Source organism: Chrysoperla carnea, chromosome 3 (assembly GCF_905475395.1).
Source record: "Chrysoperla carnea chromosome 3, inChrCarn1.1, whole genome shotgun sequence".
Taxonomy (NCBI): domain Eukaryota; kingdom Metazoa; phylum Arthropoda; class Insecta; order Neuroptera; family Chrysopidae; genus Chrysoperla; species Chrysoperla carnea.
In genome coordinates this window covers 33,704,962-33,726,439 of record NC_058339.1, presented here as the reverse complement: position 1 = coordinate 33,726,439, position 21,478 = coordinate 33,704,962, and the positions used below count along the sequence as shown (strand labels likewise).

Below are 21,478 nucleotides of genomic sequence, written 5' to 3'. Positions count from 1 at the left end.
CTTTATAATAGAATTAACTTAGCCAAGTGTATTATTTTATTCATTCAAGATAAATGTCTCCTCCTAAGATGCACATTTTATTACATTCATAATAATAGAAATTGTAATTTGAATTAAAGAAATGCGATTAAGTATTACTCAACGTTCAATAAAAGATTGGATAATCGTATGAATAATTTTAATTTATTCGCTGTTCGATGCCATCTCATGACGAAAAAAATTAAAAACGGTCTTTGGAAGATTCCAGATATTTCGAAAGATCTCAAAAATCATTGAGGTATAAAATATGGTTTAGTGGGCCATTTTTAAAATTCAATTTATTTTAGTAAATTTTAAACAACTTGTTGCAAAATTTTTATATCCTTTTTACAATAAAATGATTTTTCTCTTAATCACTTTGTTTTTTCTTTTTAACTCATAGAAATTATTTTCAACTTTTTAGTTCAGCTAGTTATAAAAGCGTGCTTTTAAGATTGAAAATCACCATTCACATTTCCCAAATAAATGTCTTACCTGCACCTCCACCATTATTCTATTTTCAAAGTTTTGTATCCTTGATAAGTGCAGGTACGAAGTTTCAATTTAAACCGACGTTTTGAAGTGAAAATCACGTTCAAATATTCCGGTACAAAGATACATACCAAGCCAATAAAAGCGTGTTAAACACCTAGGGCACCAAAAAGTTAAACCTGCCACTGATTATATAGAAAGGGTAAGTAATGTCGATTTATCAACGGGTTTTCTAACTTATATCAACTATAGTAAATGATATTTATATACAATAATCACGTTATGCAAACCGTAAAAATATGAAATAATTGTATGTATGAGTTAACCTTCGATTTAACTAAAGGATATATGGCTGGATGCAACGTAATTGAAAGATAATTGAAAATACTTGAAAAAATAACATACTTTAATGATAAATTTATTGAAATTAGCCGCAAGGTATTGATGCACTTCGCCATCAATTAAAAAATCATTTTACAAGTTTCATTTTTCAATGTGACATCAGATATTTGAAATGCATGTTACATAAAAAAACCGTCTTTATACCATGTATATGAAATATCAAGGTATACTAAGTTTAGTCCCAAGTTTGTAACACTTCAGAATATTGATGCTATGAACAAAATTTTGGTATAGGTGTTCATAAAATCACCTAATACGTCCATTTTTGGCTGTCTATCCATCTGTCTGTCAACACGATAGCTCAAAAACGAGAAAAGATATCAAGCTGAAATTTTTATAGCATGCTCAGGACATCAAAAGTGAGGTTCGTAAATGAGCAACATAGATCAAGTGGGTTTGAGGCTGTAGGACCCATTTTGTAAACCGTTAGAGAGAGAACAAAAGTTTAAATGTAAAAAAGCATGATGATTTTTTTCTGTAGCGCCTCAACAACTTTAAAAAAATATAATAAACAACATTTATAAATCTTGTCTATTTATTTTATATTTTTTAAATTATAAAATATAAAAAACTCAATACATTATTTCATTCCAGAAAACCACAATTAAATAAAAAAAAGAAACATCAGAGTTTCATGTTTCATCTCGTCGATCGGAAACCAAATTAAAAACGCGATGTAGCTAAGATAGAAAAACTAATCAGGGAAATGTATTATTAAAATAAATACCTATAATAATAATAATCAACAATATTATTACATACAATGCATATATTCTTTGAGTATAAACCCCCTACGGCAACTCTTGTAAAGTTTGTAACTGCAACCCAACACAACATGATCCATTGTCCGTCGTCAGTTTCAATCGTCTCTTTTTAATAAAAAAAAAATGAAATTAATACCATGCAACAACAGCACCTAAGTAAAGTTATTACTTGCATGCAACCTTGAATTTTTATTTGTAAAAAATATTTTTCATTTATATTATTTATTTCTTATATTGGAAAATGATCTTGTATATATAATACATGTAAAAAAATGATATGTTTCTTTTAAGGGTACCGTACACATAATTTTTGATCAAATCCACAAAAGCATGCTCTTATATTCGTGCAATATCGACGACAACAGTGAACAATACTAAGATATTGTATACATATATAGGTATACTCAATATATACACACACAACTGCAAATTTATAAGTTATTTTTTGTGTTGATTTAAAAAAAATGGTAAGAATCGTTTTCTGCAGATATTTCTAAAATATGCATATTTTGATTGTTAATATCTCATTCGACAAACGGTGACAAAAATTCCTTCTTTTTATTGCATACATAATACTTTTATTAATCTTATATTTTTTAGTGAATTCCAAAGAAAAGCCATTTCACGAGTGAACTACCATAAACTAAAATGGCTCGATATGAAGAATACAACATAAAAGGAAATTTGGCACAACCCTTAATTTTTTAAAAATGGGGAAAATAATCACTCATAACGAATTATCTCAATTCTTATATTCCTTCGGGAATGGGATATGTAGAATTCCTACGGAGCCATGTATCACAGGTCCGACTCGCAATTGATCGGTGTATTTTGTTACTGAATACAGCGTGTGGATTTTTTAAAATAATGTAATCCGGTTTTAATGATATTAAAAATTTGATATATGTATGGATATTATTGCTCCTCGCATGGTCTTTTATGACAGGGTGTTACAAATTGGCTAACCTCATGAGTTTATCGCCCGGTTTCATATCCTTTCAATTTTTAAATTGTTATATCGATATAACTTTAAATTTTGTAACCACAAAATTTCAACTAGATTTAAGCGAGTTATTTCTTTTCAACTCTACGCATGTCTGTAGTTTCGACAACAATTTTCTCATTTATAGATACGAAAACAGAATATTTTGCTATTTATGATCTAAAAGATATAGATGATTAGTGTTTTCTAAAGCAAAGGTTAACCCATGAAAGGTTCAAGAGTATAAATTAGAAAATTGAGTACAATGAATCGTATTTGATTGCTGTTATCTCCAAAAATCGTCTCAAAAGAATATAGATTAGTGGCGGTTTGAAATTAAAATTTCAAATTATTAACTTCCCAGCAGAGAAAGAAGTTTTGTAATCAGTACGAAAATCAAAATCAAAATCAAAATTTTCAGCATATCTCTACGTTGCATGGCCAGGCCATACATAAACACCTACAGTTCGATGTCTGTGTGTACACATGTGAGTGTGTGTGCGATCAGAGACAGTTTTTTGTTATGATTTCTCAATGGCAATCTCGGACTAGGGCTAATCATTGCATGTCGAGATTGGCAGTGAATAGTGCTAGAAGCGGCGCATAGAAATTGGAGCATTGGGGAGGAGAAAAATTAAACTTGAAGTTTTTCTGTTAAGATTAAGAATATGGAAATTTTGATAATTAATAAAGTTGTAGAAAATCTAATTTTTTTCTGTGAAACTAGTATTAACAGGTAAATTGACTATAATTTAATTTATGAAAAATTCGGATATTCATCTCACTATTTCTTGCTTTCAACCTCAGATCCAATATTGTAGTGTTTTAAACAGTTAGGAAAAGTTATTTTCCTCATCTTGGAAGTTGATAATAAAATGTTTGGCTTGATTTTATATTTTCTTGCACGTGCAAATCATCAATTTCAATTTTAATTTAATTCATGGATCACAATTTCAATTTTAATTAATTTTGTCATGATTTAACCTTAAGCCAATCCCAATAATTGTACTAGATCATTCTGTATTTATTATACAAATAACATTTGTAAAAAAAAACGCCATATTATTACAAGATTATTATCTGCAACTTCAGTTCTGTTTGGTTTTTTTTTTCGAATTTATTTAATTTAATTTTAAACATTACATACAAAAATTAAACAATTACAAATAAATAATAATCACGCCCATTTATACAAACTGGTTTTAAATGTATTGAATGTATTCTTACCAGTGTCGCATTTAACTATTTGTTTTGAGGGATTTACAAGTTTTTTGGGTAAGGGTAAAATTCAAAAATTTGATGTTCATACTTGGTTGAAACACATACAGCATAAACTTTTAACAAAAAGAAAACCGACTTCAAAAAATAAAAATGCATTAAAAACTAAAAAAATAACGACAATATAATGTAGTTATAATTATTGTTATTTTTGGAGTCGGTGTCAGCCAAAGAAACAACTGTGACAGAACAGTTTGCTTCATAAACTTTGCTGACACCGACTCCAAAAATAACAATAATTATTACATTATATTGCCGATATTTTTTTACTTTTTGAAGTCGGTTTTCTTTTTGTTAAAAGTTTTTTTATTCTGTGACTTTTAGTGAATCTGAGGTACACTTACTAATTTGTCACTAAAAATGAATCATCGAAATCGGTTTGCATGATATTGAGTTATTTGTCCATTTGTCGCGCACATACTTAATGTTAATTTAAGACTTATATGGTTTTCTCATGGATGCCCTGGTCAGAACTCGAGTAAACTGAAATGAGACCACACGGGAAGCACTAGCTTTCAAAAAAAAAAAAAGGATCATCAAAATCGATTCACCCAGTCAAAAGTTCGGAGGTAACAAAAAAACAAAAAAAATACAGTCGAATTGAGAATTCGCCTTTTTTCATAGTCAATGCTGCTCATTCCAGCACTAATGCTGTGTAAACGAGTAAAAAGTCTATATCATTATCTATTTTATTTCTTCTAAATAACAAGTTCACTTTTATGAAAATATTATAACTATAACGCAAGGTATAGAAGATATTTATTATATTTTTTATCTAAAAATAAATAGCGGATATGATACTTAAACTATTAATAACTGAAAAAATTAATTTAGCGAGGAAGACATCGATTTATAATAAATGTCAAGATGTCTTCTTTTTTCAAAACCCGAGGTAAAATAAATAAGTATTTTAATAATCTTCATATTTATGCTGTCATGTATGTTTCTTTATATAATAATCCTGTCAATAGTATTTATTTTTTTCAAATTGACACACGGTAAAAATTGTGAAATAAAGTTTATTTACAATGCATTAACCTGCAACCAATAGTTTGTTAAGGTATATCGGTCGGTTTCTAAACAGTCAAAACTAAAACTAAAAGTATTATAAATTAAAAGTTTAAACTTTTTTTCGAATTCCCAAAGGAATTTTTCGAAATTTATTTGCCTTTTTTTTTAATTGCCCATGCATTTTTTAAAAATTTATTATATTATTTTTTTTTAAATAAAATTTAGTTTTGAGCCAAGCATGAAAAAAAAGTAAGATTTCGATTTATTCCCAGATAAACATTAAACCATTTTAACAAAATTTTATACATTATCATTTACTTTAAATGCTTGCTATTAAAATTAACGGACGTTTAAAATTGTCTACTGCGTTCACATGTAACATTATCGTTAGATAAAAATATTTTTTTCAAATAAAATCTTCTTCCAGTAGTAGAAAATCGACATAATTATTATGAGAAAAAAATTAATACTAGAAAGTATATTTTAAGTAGCAAAAATATAGATTCAAAAATTATATACTATTACTAAAGTAAGTATATTTATTACACGCCTAAAAAAATTTTGAAATACTACACAATCTAAAAATTAATACCGGGTGTCTAATAATTTTTCTCCATAACGAGAAGAAATAGTTCTAAAAATATTCAATAATTTTCAGAAAAGAATCATCAAAGTGAAGTCAGAAATATCGTTCGATACAGTTAAATTTTCGTAAATACATAATTTTTTTACGTTTATGACTAAAAACGTTGTTAATAATGTCGATTAAACTCATTCTTTTTTTTTGAGAAGTAGTAAAGATCTACAAAAATTCATATTAGAGTCGGTTAACTCGTTTGGGGGTCGTCCTGAGTACGCTGTAAAAATTTCAGCTTGCTATCTTTTTTCGTTTTTGCGTTATCTTGTCCACAGACGGACGGACGGACAACCGGAAATGGATATTCAATATTTTTAAACGTTACAAACTTAGGACTAAACTTAGTATACCTTGGTATATTTCTTATTCATGGTATAATAAAAATAACACACCCGGTATTAAAAATATAAATCACAATATTGTTATGAATTATAAATATTATTCAACACTCTGAATTCAAAACATAATTTATAGGCGCAACATTTTAGACAACAAAAAAAAAACTATTGGCTAATAAAATATATAAACTTACTGTGTTTTTGTTCTATTGAGCTTATTCAATACGATAATATTAATATAAATCTTTGACATACTTTAAAAAAATAATAAAAATAAAAATAATATATAATTAAAAATTAACAAAAACTAAATGAAATATGTCAGTTTTACTTGTATTTTTTAAAATATAATTTTGTTTAGGGACCAGTAATTAATGTTGAATTTATATGTTGAAATTATATGTAATTATCACTAAAATATCGATTAAGTACACTTATTACACCAGGAGGTGAAAGAACCTTCTAAGTTTAATATTAATATTATTTATTATATTTAAGTATATACTTTAAGTACGTAACTTGGTGTGTCTTGATAAATTCTCAAGAAATATGAAATATTGAATTTTTTTTTATATGTATATTGTTGAATTCTCACACATTTATCAAGATATTAAACGAAGTTCGTTACTTGTTTCTGAGGATTTTTGATATTTTTGTCGTAAATCAAAATGTTACAAAATAAAGTAGTTAAATTTTTGTAAATAAACATGTAGTTAAATTTTACTGAATAAACAATCGTGTGGTTAAGTTTTATTTTATTTTTAGTGACATTATAGACCGTGGGACAGAGAAGGTGCTTTGTTAAATGATTAATACATACTTGAAACTTCGTGAGTGGCTTCCTTTTAGCGAATCTACCAAACTTCTCTATACGACTTTTTTCGAAAGTGCTCTATTTTTAAATGGGCATGATAACGACATATTTAAGCTATCGGTCTGAAAAAATGCGGCATGATATTTGTGGGACACTACGATCACTTGATAACATTAATAATTATTAAACAATTGTGAACCATGTGTGTATTCAAAAACAAAAATACTTAGGTACGGCATGTTCGAGGTGGTAGCTAAGCTCCTCGATGCAGTAATTTTTTCGGGCAAAATATTTTATTTTTTAATAATTATTAATGTTATCAAGTGATCGTAGTGTCCGACAAATATCATGCCGCGTTTTTTCAGACCGATAGCTTAAATATGCCGTTATCATATTAAATATGCAAGTTATCCCTTACGTAGTATCATCTTAGAAAGCTTTTCTTTTTTTATAGTGAAGAAAAAATGGAATAGACAAGGGTTTTACTCCACAGACTGTTACTGATTTTGGACCCAATTATGTTAATGTTTAAGTTTACTTTCAAGATTGATAAAAACAAAAGATTTATAGTATAATATTTTTTATGATTACAATAAAAAAGTAAGACCTTTCATCTTAGTCTCTCTTCCCGTAATGTAAATTAAAGAAATATCATATACCAATAATTCTCCAAGTACGTACATAACAAACAGAATATTTTGTGAAGTTCTTAACAACTAAAATTATGTACACAATTAATTCCTCCATGTACACAACAAAAGTATTAAATATACACAAAAGCGTGTGTCGTCTTCTTAAATAATGTAAATAGGTATTACTTCTTTGCTTGTATTATTATTTGCAAATATAACGGTAGTTAAGCGTTTGACCACACGCATACTGACAGCAACAACATGGCTGCAGGCGGCTAAAATAATACCACCAAAAGCAAGAAAGAAGTAGCAATGAAGCAAAAGACAGACAGACAACAATCACATCATCTTCGTTGTTTTGCTTTTAATACCTAGAGCTATAGCTACAGTAAGCGAATTAAAATATTGCATTCATTGTGTTATTACAACATAATAAGTATGCACTTAGAGAGGAAACAAGAATACAAGTGTTGAGATTTGCTATATATAAAGCCTACGGTAGACCGTCAATTCCTCTTTGTTGAAACAAAAGACATGTTTTTAATATCCATCGAATTGGCTTTGACCTGTACATGGCTAAAACTATTGCTTCAAGTGCTCAATTGTTTCTGAACCATTGAACAAATCCATTTCCTAAAATCAATCGTTCGTCAAATGTTTCTTTCTCGTTCACATGCCCAAAATCCTATTCAAATATTAATGCCATAAAATTATCTGTCAAATAAAATATCAAATAAATCTTTCTGGGTTGTATTTCAATTTAAAATTCTCCGTCTCTAAACGAATATATATTACAAGCACTTTCATTTTACTTATGAGATTAAATACTTATGGCCTTCAGTGAAACTTTCTGAAATTATGGGTTCTAGTATATCCTGAACGAATAGGTAGATAAAAGTCCCCACAAGCAAAGGTAATTAAAACGCGCGTCTTGAAAAACTTACACCTCGCGTAATTTTCCTGGGAAGATTGAAAAACTTATTCTGCAAAGACACATATTTCACAAAACCGCACAGTAATGAATAGAACTGGGGTATAGAACTTTTTTCATTCACTCAAGTTCAAGTTTTTAGGACCTTGTTGACAAGGAGACTTGATCTTCACGACTGATAGAATTTCCAACCGTTCCAAATTTTGTGGAATGTCCTGAAATTCAGATCATTTCATCGCATCCCGTAGAAAGGTATTGCGGGACGACATTTGCCCTACAAACTTAACTATTATGATTTATTCCCTCATTTATTAAGAATAAAAATGTATTATTTTCAGCAAAATTGATTGTTATGTTCTACAAAATGTATTACATGGGTCAGTATGAACCGATCTAACAATCTCAGACCGATACATTAAAACGGCCTATGGATTTTTTTTTGTCCCGCTTAGTAACTATATTTCCCGCATAATTATTGATTATTTTTCAAAATATCTTGAATGATTTTTTTGAAAATTAGCAGCCCTAGCCACTAATCAGTTTTTACAAAGAATTCCTTTCAATATGGCTACTTACTACGCGATAACATTATTTTGTACGTTTTCTGACACAAAAAACCAATGAATTACATACAGTACATACGTAAAGTTATGTGAACAGAGGGATAAACATACACAAAAAACAAAATTTTTATAAAACAATGGATTGATTCACAATCCATTATGTGTATGTGAATCGGGACATTATATAACTGTGTTGCAGCATACTAATTCAGCATAATGATTGTCAGCATTGTGTTTTTGTATGTAAGGTAGGTTTGGGTAGAATTTTATATTTAGGTGGACTAATTATGATTTAAAATTGTAATTAAGATTTTAGTTGGTTTTTGTTGCTTGATATGAATAAGAATTGGAATTGTTCATATGTCTGTTTAATTAAGAAATCCGTAAATTACAATAGCAAGAGATTTATTGTAAAAAACTTGATTGATTTTAACCCATGATTTATAAGTGCATTAATCATTTTAAATGATTTTTATCTTCTTATCATAATTTGGCCTGTACTTATTGAAAAAATCTGTTTTCCATATGACAACCTTGGCCTTAAATTAGAACAACGATAACCGGCTTAAAATTGTTTTCAGCAGGCGTTGATTAAATAGATGGATAAAAAGAAACCGAATCAATGTATGGATAAACTGTCTAATAAAAAATAACCCACTCCTTTACTGGTCTAATAATTTTATAGACCACTAATGATTGTTTAAGAGTTAAGCCTGCATATGACTGCCATATTGACAGCTTAACCTCATTCTAAATTGCTAATTAAATTTTGAAATTACAAAAAAAACATTCGATTTGCATTTCGGTACTTACAAACTTTGGTAGCATAAATAAGTTGAAAAAATTTCTGGACGTACCTATAACAAAAAAAAATTAATTAGAACAATTAAAATAATAAAATCAAAAGAGATTTCAAATTGATAACAAATGCATAGCTTCAGTCGACAACTGTAATCGCCTATAATGGAATACTTTTGGGAATCGATGCCAGTTTGATCAAAACGGAAAGTTTATGAGCCTATACCATAAGCATATAAAAATAATCAAAGAAAATCAATGAGAATCCTAGCAAAAAACTTTATTCTCCACAGAACTTAATTGATCATACTAAAGCTGGTCAACTTTCAACAACAAACTATGCAAGTTTTTATGTAGTTAGTTAGTTTTACCCTTTTTGAAAATGGAACAAAATGTAAATTGGGGGAAGATTATTATCAAAATGTTATATATGAAATTTTGAAAAATTTGCAAAATATAACTTACTTTTTGGATTAGTGATGATTACGAATTTTCTACGAACCACATTTTTTTTTTAAATCTTAAAACTTCTTAATAATTTTTTATCCTTAATTATAACTTGCATTTAAAGGCGTACGTAACAGCAAGGAGACGGATAATTAAATTTATTAGAACCCTTAATAACACTTTTACGTAGCTTATAAACTTTATTTGGTTAATGTTACAATTGAGAGTGCATTGTAAGTTCTAAATCCTGTCAAGCAGTAAACATACATTCTCTTACAAAAATATGGAAAAATTTACTAAACAGTTTCTCAAATATCTGCATTCTATCAAATCCAAGTTATTTCTAAACAACAAATTGATTTTTTGCAAGCAATACCGTGTGTACAATTCTTTCTTTAAAAAAATAATAATCACACTAAAAAAAACAGTGATGCATCAAACACATTTTTATTTATTATTGAAATGGAATTTATTTATTAAGGCAATGTGTGGTATCAATGATGGCCCGATACCTGTCCAATATATTGATATCAAGCGACAGGTTTGTCACCATTGTCCACAATTGTACAATAAAGTATGTATTTGTTGTACAACATAGGTAGATATAATATTCACATTGTCCGCGAAACGGATATCGACAACAAAACGTTACTAGATGGAATACAACGCAAAACAAAGTACCCAGACAATTATTATTTATATAAAAAAGTTTTAACAAAATTCAACGTTTTATATACCGTTATTTTATACAGTGTGTTTACCATTTGAAGGTTCCTACCCAAATTCAAAGTCTTAAGCTCTGAGCAAGGTATCGTAGACAGTCGAATAGTTTCATATATGGAAGGGTAGCCTCTAGTAGACAAAAGGAACAGGAGCATGAAACTAACAATAATGGTTCCATTAAATAAAATACGGGAATTTAATCTGCGTTCTGCCTAGTTCGATTCTTCCAAGTAGGTAATGAGTTTCTTATTACATTAAAAAAATGGGTCAAGCGCGATTAAGAGTCACACACGAAGAGTGAAGTGTCATCTTAAAAGATATAGCACCATGCACTCACTATACCAGCATGGTCTAATTTTTTTTTAAAGCAACGCAGCCATGTTAGTACTCGCCATTTTTGTTTTTACTATTTGTTGTTATAGCAGCAATACTGATACACACTCTGACAAAATTTCAGATGTCTAACTATTGCGGTTTTATGAGTCTTACTTAGTAACAGTGTTCTATTGGTTACCTTTGGGTACGGAACCCTAAAACTGATTCACTCTTCCAATTGTCAGCTTTAGGACTTGCAATTTGCTATAATTTGGGAATACACACAAGGATGCAACTTTAGATTACAAACTAGTTTGCAAATAATTAAAAATCACCATTTTACCAACAGTTGAGTCCGTGTGCGTAGGCCCTTTAAATTATTTTTTCAATTTCAAAATGAAAAGGAAAGGGGAACTGTTTTTAAGGATTCATTAGCAATTAATAACTTGGATGACAGATCCCTAAAATAAGGGAATAGATAAGAACAAATCTTACGGTATGGACACTTCATTCCGAGAAATCTGTTAAACCGACTCTTCTATAGCAGATACATTGTACACCAATTGACTTACTATGCTATTTTATTGTATTTAAATTCGTTAGTTTTTTTTTTTCAATCAGAAGTTTTTTTATTCGGCTTTTTTTTTTACTATACTCAGTATTTTCAAAAGCTGTAAATACTGAGTATAGTGGGCATTGCAGCTTCGCTTCAATGGATGTGACATAAATCGGTATTGTTTCTATTTTATCATAAACAGTTTATTTGTTTGTTTTTTAAGTAATAATTAACTGTTGTGTAGGTCATTTGAATAGCGTTTTTAATTTCACAAAAATTCATTTTGATATTCACATTATGAATCTTACGGTAGGATATCTTTCAGAATTCTCTTTTAAATAGGCCACGAAATGATTTACTAATTTTATCATGAAACTGGCAGCCTCCATCCTACGGTTTTCGACTTTCGAAGCAAAAAATTTCCACCAAGGCCAACTACTCCGTTTCGCTATTTCAACTTAATATTTAAATTCCATTCTTAGCGGTTATATTCATCGCATTTAGATTTTAAATTCTAAAAATATCTTTAAATTTTTACATATCAAATCAGGAAGAAATTTAAAAAAAAAATTACTGACTCGGAGACAAAAAAAAAGTGTTATTAATAATTATATAGGTTTTTTTTTAAATTCAAAAGAACAAAGACATTGAAGAGCCCTTTCGGCATTCTCTATTAATTTTCAAATTGTACGATTAAATAAATGTAATCAAATAACATATACTTAATAAAAACGGTACACCAAAATAAGTATAATTTAGACAAAAAAGTAATAATAATAACAAAGTAGATATAAAACTTACGAATCCGTGTAATATGTGTAACAAATTATTCCAATTCATACTTAAAATAAATTAGGTCTGTTTTAAACTGTATGTTAGTTAAAACAAACAGTCTTTACGTTTTAAGAAGCACATCGCCATCGAGAATATTTGTAATTATCGATTAATTTAAATTATCTTTAAGCATGCATAAATAGAAATACAATATAATGATAATATACAGAGTGATTCAAAAATATTCCGACAACATTCGGTCATGAAAATTTGATGCAAGATAGATGCAAGTAAGCAAAAAAGTTCATATGAATAAAACCTTCGAGATGTTTTAAAACAAAAATAAGATAATGGGGCCAAATCTATGTCAAGAAACAAAAGATTCTTCGTGACTAATCAGAATTTAATAATTTTTGATATTTGGATAGATCATTCATATAGACTAACAAGCTTGCCAATTTTAGCCAGCTATGTCTATGATTTTCGAAAATAACCTAAAACTGGTAAATAATTTGACATAACTGTCTAAACCAGATAAGATATTTAAAAAAAAAAAAAAAAAAAAACTGGTGTGCTAGTTAGTGTCTACCCAATGAAATCTAACCAGGTATCGAAAATCATAAAATTTGTAAATGATCAGAAAAAAATATTTTGTTGATTTGTTATGGATATTGATCCATCGATCTGCTTCCTCTGATTTAAAGAACCCATGAACAAAGTTGCCAGAGTAATTTTAAATAACCCAATACTTATTAATTTTTGTAGGATGATAATTTTTCAAAAATTTCAATACTAAATTAATAATATCAATTTAAAAAAAGCATTTATTAATTTTTAATAATATTTAATGACCCACGTTAATTATAAAATAATTAGAATGGAAGTTTGATACTTCTTCCAGATATGCTGTTACAATTGAATAATTAGTTAACCAATAATGTTTATTGAAAATTGATACAATTTAACATTAAACTCAAACAATGTTATCAAAAGTTATGTCACAGAAAAGTTATGTAACAAAAGAAGATAATTTTTAGGGTCACATACAGTGAGTGCTATTATTTCTCAACTAAAGTTATTGTTTTATGTTTTAATATCAATTTCCTAAAATGAAAACAGACCCAGCTCCTAACTGAATATGTATAAATAAATAATAATGGGCCTATTATACATTTGTGCAAATATAATAATTATATCTCTCCCATATATGGTATACACACATATTTAAATTCAACTCATTTGAATGTGGGTTGAATTTAGTCTCTAGTCATACTAATAATCATAATAATAATAATAATATTAATATTATACAAGTTCAACATTCAACAGTTAAGGTTAATTATTATTGTTTGATATCATTATGTCATCACCCTTTACCTCTCTTCACCTTCCTCCCCTCATATATCACTTTATCAATAACATATCATATGATATTAGCAGCGATAATAATAATTACCATATTTATTTTGAAACCGTTATTGGTAAAAACGAGACGAAAAATCCAGTTGAAAAAATCATGCGCTTCTAAATAGCAACAACAAGATAATTATCTGGTTGTGATTTCCTTTACAGGTATACAAGCTAAGCGCTAAAGATAGAGGCTACATAATATAGCTTATTATAGCTTAACTTTTTCCAGTTATGCAAAGATAAGAAAAGGAAATTTAGATACAATGATTTATTTGTTCAAGAGGGAGAGAGAAAAGATGGAAAAGTTTTGGAATCCTATAATAATACAAGCTATAACCAAAGACTATCAGGCTGAATATGGTCGATCCCAAAAATTAAATCGTATTGGCTCAACTAATTTTTTATTTCATCATACAGTTTATTCAATACAAACCTTCTTTATGCTGTTTACCCGTGAGGGCGCAAATTACGCGAAAATTGTATAGTATGTATTACGTGGAATATCAGTTATGTATGTATGACATGTATGTATGTGTAGTGTGATAGAATAATCAACACTGCCAATGTATGGTATTTCAACAATTAACTCAGTCAATTGTTTGTTTTCACTTGTTTTTATAGCAAATCGACTACAAGTCACACTGAGTATTTACAAAAATAAACAGAAGAAAAAAACACAAAATGATTTTACAAAATTGAATATATAATCAATCATTTAAATCAGCAAAAAACCAATGCAAATCTGAGTAAAAAAAATAAGCGCTACACTTAAAATATACGAAGATACGATAGGAACATAGTTCCTATCGTGTGTCCCATGACACTTCTCGCTTTTTTTGCCATGTCAAATATATTTTAAAATCAATAATTTATGCAGATGTAAATGGAATAGGCATAGATTATAGATTAAAATCTATAATCTATGCCTATTCTGTTTATCGAGAAGAGATACGATAAGACATCGAACTCTTATAAACAACAAAATTATATATATATGGGTAGTATAGAAGAAAAAAAATTGATTTTATATTCAATAAGTCCCTATATGGGTATCAACAATCAATGTTTTATACCTAAGTGATATCAATTAAAAACTTTGCATGCTCAATAACAACATACTACATGTTGACAGAAATTGCTCTAAATAGTATCTTGATTACCTTTAAGAATTTTATTTGGATTGGATAATATATAAAAATATAAATCTTCCTTTTGTATTCATAAATTGTACTTCTTTCAGTATATTTATTTCAAAAGGGAAGTAACACAAATCAAGCCATTGTGGAAAAAAATTATATGAGATTTTGGTGATGCTATTCCCGTGGTACGTATACTCAAAGAAAAAAAGGATTTTTCACTTCCATCGAGAAAGACATAAACAATAAAAAAAAAACTTTTAACAAAAAGAAAACCGACTTCAAAAGAAAAACTTTTCCAAAGCAAATTAATATGCAGTAAAAATTAAAAAAAATAACGATAATATAATGTAGTTAAAATTATTGTTATTTTTGGAGTCGGTGTCAGCCAAGGAAACAACTCTGACAGAACAGTTTGCTACATTAGCTTAGCTGACACCGACTCCAAAAATAACAGTAATTTTAACTACATTATAGTATCGTTATTTTTTCACTTCTTAGTGCATATTAATTTGTTTTAGAAAAGTTTTTCTTTTGAAGTCGGTTTTCTTTTTGTTAAAAGTACACTAACTAATTTGTCAATATAAAAAGAATCATCAAAATCGGTTAGCGTGATATTCTAGAGAGTTATTCTATTCGTCCTCTTGTCATATAATAAGACGATATTAAGACTTTTATGGTTTTCCCATGGATGTTGTGGTCAGAAATGGAGTAACATGAAAGGGGACCACACGGGAAGCATCAGCTTTCAAATGGATATAGAATCATCAAAATCAGTTCACCCAGTCGAAAGTTTTGATGTAATACACATTAAAAAAAATTGATAACCTCCTCCTTTTTTGTTTGAATTCGGTTAAATACTTAAAGAAGACACTGAAAATTATACCCCCTGCACTTTCCACAATTAATGATCGTCTTGATCTCTTCTGATTATCAATCATGACTAAAACTTCAAAAAGTCGCGAATAATATTTCGCCTGGAATATGGTAACACTAATTCAATACTCCGGGTCTGTACAATTTTCGGACTATTTTTTCCTATATCAGTAAAGATGTCAAATCAAATTATAAATCCCACTCATAAAAACTTTTTTTTATTTATTTATATTTTCCGGGCGTCAAAGAGTTTTGCCTCCCCCGCTACAATAAAACCTATAAAAAATTGCATTTACCTTCAAATAGAATGAAAATGCAAATAGGACAAAATGTCTTCCCATGTAGGAAAGTATGGCGGGCCCAGACTTGGCCCAGTCTTGGTCCAACTATGCAGAACTCTGGGCCAGACTTGTAAGCCAGACTTGGCCCAGACTTGGGTAAAGCCTGGAATGATAATGCTGGCCCAAGACTGGTTACCTCGACTGGTCCACGCCTGGTTGGCAGGGCTGGGCCATAGTTAATTTTTAAGTTTGGCCCATGCCTGGTTGGCAGGGCTGGGCCATAGTTAAGTTTTAGGTCTGGCCCACGCCTGGTTGGCAGGGCTGGGCCATAATTAATTTTTAAGTTTGGCCCATGCCTGGTTGGCAGGGCTGGGCCATAGTTAAGTTTTAGGTCTGGCCCATGCCTGGCTGGCAGGGCTGGGCCATAGTTAAGTTTTAAGTCTGGCCCATGCCTGGTTGGCAGGGCTAGTCCATAGTTGAGTTTTAAGATTATTTTATGAAGAATTCTATTTTGTGATTTATTTGACAGGGCCAATCCCAGCTGTACCGCAACACTGAGTCAACCCGCGGTAGAAGAGGAGCAAGCTCCTAACAATCTACCGTGTTCCAAATAATAGTTTAATATACTGGTCTCGCAATGCGAGGCGTACCAGATATTGAGTTGATAAGAACACTTATTGCACGTTGAGCTTAGCTCATTGAGACGAGAAGCGATAACATTGTATGTTTATATACACATTACTAGAACATCTTACTTGTGAGAGGTTTTAAAAATAAATATTACATTGTAAAAGGATAGTGACTAAAAGACAGAGAAGGAGGAAGTTATTGTAAGTACATGTACCTACTCCATAAACAGTATTACACATGCGCATTGTATACCTTTTGGTTGTATATGCCATTTTTTGTTAGGTATTTAAAATTTTTACAATGTCAAAGGTGTCCATTTCAGGAGTTTATGTCATCAATGTAATTAATTTAATAATAATAATAATAATAATAATAATAATAATAATAATAATAATAATAATAATAATAATAATTTACGACGACGATTTATTCTGCGATTTCCCTTCAATAATTGAATATTGTCAGCCAAGGCTAGGATGCCTAGTCTTGGCCTAAGACTGGGCTCCCTTGCGTTGGCCGTTCTATGGCAAACCAATGTTGGCCCAGGCTTGGATAATCATTGGATTGGCCAAGGCTGGGATGCCTAGTCTTGGCCGAAGACTGGGCTCCCTTGCGTTGGCCGTTCTATGGCAAACCAATGTTGGCCCAGGCTTGGATAATCATTGGCTTGGCCAAGGCTAGGATGCCAAGTCTTGGCCCAAGACTGGGCATCCTTGCGTTGGCCGTTCTATGGCAAACCAATGTTGGCCCAGGTTTGGATAATCATTGGATTGGCCAAGGCTAGGATGCCTAGTCTTGGCCGAAGACTGGGCTCCCTTGCGTTGGCCGTTCTATGGCAAACCAATGTTGGCCCAGGCTTGGATAATCATTGGATTGGCCAAGGCTAGGATGCCAAGTCTTGGCCCAAGACTGGGCTCCCTTGCGTTGGCCGTTCTATGGCAAACCAATGTTGGCCCAGGCTTGGATAATCATTGGATTGGCCAAGGCTAGGATGCCAAGTCTTGGCCCAAGACTGGGCTCCCTTGCGTTGGCCGTTCTATGGCAAACCAATGTTGGCCCAGGCTTGGATAATCATTGGATTGGCCAAGGCTAGGATGCCTAGTCTTGGCCGAAGACTGGGCTCCCTTGCGTTGGCCGTTCTATGACAAACCAATGTTGGCCCAGGCTTGGATAATCATTGGATTGGCCAAGGCTAGGATGCCAAGTCTTGGCCCAAGACTGGGCTCCCTTGCGTTGGCCGTTCTATGGCAAACCAATGTTGGCCCAGGCTTGGATAATCATTGGATTGGCCAAGGCTAGGATGCCTAGTCTTGGCCGAAGACTGGGCTCCCTTGCATTGGCCGTTCTATGGCAAACCAATGTTGGCCCAGGCTTGGATAATCATTGGATTGGCCAAGGCTAGGATGCCAAGTCTTGGCCCAAGACTAGGCTCCCTTGCGTTGGCCGTTCTATGGCAAACCAATGTTGGCCCGGGCTTGGATAATCATTGGATTGGCCAAGGCTAGGATGCCAGGTATTGGCCCAAGACTGGGCTCCCTTGCGTTGGCCGTTCTATGGCAAACCAATGTTGGCCCAGGCTTGGATAATCATTGGATCGGCCAAGGCTGGGCAACCCAGCCTTGTCCCAGGCTCGGGCAATCGTTGGGTCGGCCAAGGCTAATTATTTCATCTTGGCTCAAGCATGGGCCAATATCGGGGCGCCAAAGCTGGGATCCCCAGTACTGGACCAGGCTAGGCCCCGTCGTTCAACTATGGCGGTTCCTACATGGGTTTTTTTTAATTCGAGTTGAAAATTTATTATACTTAACATCAGAAGTCATAATTTTAAAATAAACATGCAATTATTTTTTAGATTATAAACAAATACCATTTGCTAATAAATCTATAAATATACAGAGAACAGAAAAGAATCCACCCACTTTTACCATAAAAGAAAATTTATTTCAATTAATAAAAAATATTTGCAAAAGTATTTGTTTTGTAAATAAAACACAACTAAATTCGATTAAACATGAACGAAGGAAACATGTTATGTGAGTAAAGTGAAACAATATATTTTCACTAGCAGATATCCGACCGCTTTGCTGGCCAATTTTTGCTTTTTAAAACAAATACTATCACGTTACAGCTCTCAATTATCCTCCCTTTTGTTCACATTATTATGGATTTTAATTTTTCGATGGGCAATTTTTTCCCGATTTTCTTGATTTTTGCAAAGAGGTATCCCTTAAAATAATTGTAAAAAATTTTTTTTACCTCCAATTTCGATAAAACTCAATAAAAGGATAATTTTGACCCAAAAAGTACAAAAATCACGTGCATTTGTTGACTGGTCGAATAGTTTTTGAGATATGGACTAAAATCGATCCAAATATTGCGACATCTTAGAAATTCTGCATCCAATCATTAAATAAACCTGATTTTTATACTTTTTGGGTCAAAATAACCCCACCCATTGAGTTTCATCAAATTTCAAAACAAAAATGTTTTTTCCGATTTTCTCGATTTTTGCAAAGGGGTACCCCTTAAAAAAATTGCAAAAAATCGAAAAATGTTTTTTATCTCCAATTTCGATAAAACTCAGTTTATAAGGTAATTTTGACCCAAAAAGTACAAAAATCGCGTGCATTTGTTGACTGGTCAAATAGCTTTTGAGATATGGACTAAAATCGATCCAAATATTGCGATATCTCAGAAACTCTGCATCCAATCATTAAATGATCCTGATTTTTATACTTTTTGTATCCAAATTACCCTCTGCAATGAGTATTATCAAATTCCAAAACAAAATTTTTTCCCGATTTTTCAAATTTTTTTTATTAATATTAAATTACAAATTAGTCTTACCGCCCCCCCTGTAGACTCTAGTATTCACAAAAGGGCGATATCGCTGAGAGATATTTTGAGAAACATTGGTCTACACAATAACCTGTATTTAATTTCATGGATTTCTTTCTAAATTTCAAAGCATCAAATCACAGACGATAATTTTTCTAAAATTGCTACGGAATGTTAACTGACACATTAAGTGTGAGATTACAAAAAAAGTTCCTAATTTAAATATTCAATAAAACTACAGAGATAATATTTATGTACTATTAAAATCATTTAATCACACTACCAAGTACTTTGCATAATTTTATAGAGGTGACGATGTTTAGTCCGCTTTTTTAATAGAATAACGGAAGTACATCGTTTTATACAGTGTTTATGTTGCAGCCAGCATCTCTAAAGTGTGACAACTTGTTTTTTGTTGTTTGTAAGTGTTTGAATAGATTTGTGAACCAAAGAGAGAGATAGATTCAAAAGTTGATGTCAATTTGAATCAAATGTTAACCCTGGCCTGATTTGTGGCTAGAATATAATATTGTGTCTTCTAATAATGTAAAATAATGCCACACTATAACAATAATGCAATAAAAATCAAACGACCCACTCATTTAGATATATAATAGTAATCAAAAAGTTAATTGGTAATGGAACATTAATTATAATAAATTATATTTAGATTTATTTAGTATGTGCTGATGATTTTGTAATAGTTCAGCTTTCTTTTGTTAACGTATTTCGAGATCCAAATGTGGTATTCACTTTAATTTGAACAAGTGAAAATAAACAATTGACTGAGTTAATTGTTGAAATATCAATTATAGACAGTGTTGATTACTCTATTCATATTACATATACATTACTAGTCATATTACAAATATATACATGCCACGCATATATAACTGATATTCTCATATAATACATACATGCTATACAATTTGCGCTCTAACGGGTAAACAGTGATGTTTACGAAAAAATGTTACAAACGAAAGTTGTTTATTTTTTTATAAGGAACATTTTTTTACATTTTACTTTTGTTCTATCTCTTAACGGTTTACTAAAACGTGCTTAGGACGTTTTCAGCTTGATATATCTTTTCGTTTTTGAGTTATCGTGAAGACAGACGGAAAGACGACAGACAACCGGAAATGGTCTAATTAGGTGATTTTATGAACACCTATACCTAAATTATGCAACACTTTTTATGGCCTCTATAAATTTCACATTATTAATTACCTAATTTTACATTATTAATTAACTACTCAAAAAAGATTCATGAAAAAATCATACTTAAATTATTCATGATATATTTCGATAGAATGTTACATATTTTGGAATGTTCCAATATGATATAAAGAAATATTTCCAATTTCTATTTAATATTGTATTTTCTATCTTTATTTAATATTGTTATGACCGCTAATGGAAAAGTCAATAAACTTCTTCAAATAAATCGCAAAGAATGTTCATGAATACAATCTGTAGTCAAAACAAAGACACGAATTTGTATAAATAATATTGATTTTCAAAACAAAACATGTCTGTTTGAATATATATCCGATGCTTATGAAAATTAAATTAATTTCCGATATTATCATTTCATTTGTATGCGGAGATACATTTTGAAAGCTTCTTTCATCTTCAATAAAAATATTCACTCAATTGATATATAAAATATAACACGATAAATAGAAATAAAGATTCAGTTTTTATTTATCTAAGGAATATTTATTGTTCTTTAATCCCCCCGCCCCCAATTTTATCATACGAATTTTTGTTTCAGTGGATTTATTATGAAATAAGTTCGTCCTTCCGATTTTAGAATGAAATCATTAAGCCAA

General features: G+C 30.5%; 1 protein-coding gene and 1 non-coding gene across 3 annotated transcripts in view; both read right to left on the bottom strand.

Annotated features, from left to right (window-relative positions):
• The window catches only part of LOC123296918 (protein phosphatase Slingshot), a 247,644-nt gene that overhangs the window by 123,143 nt on the left and 103,023 nt on the right, over positions 1 to 21,478 (bottom strand). The gene's annotated exons all lie outside the window — the stretch shown is intronic.
• Positions 16,700 to 16,893, bottom strand: LOC123297025. The gene has a single exon (XR_006535213.1). It is a non-coding gene; the product is annotated as a U2 spliceosomal RNA (small nuclear RNA).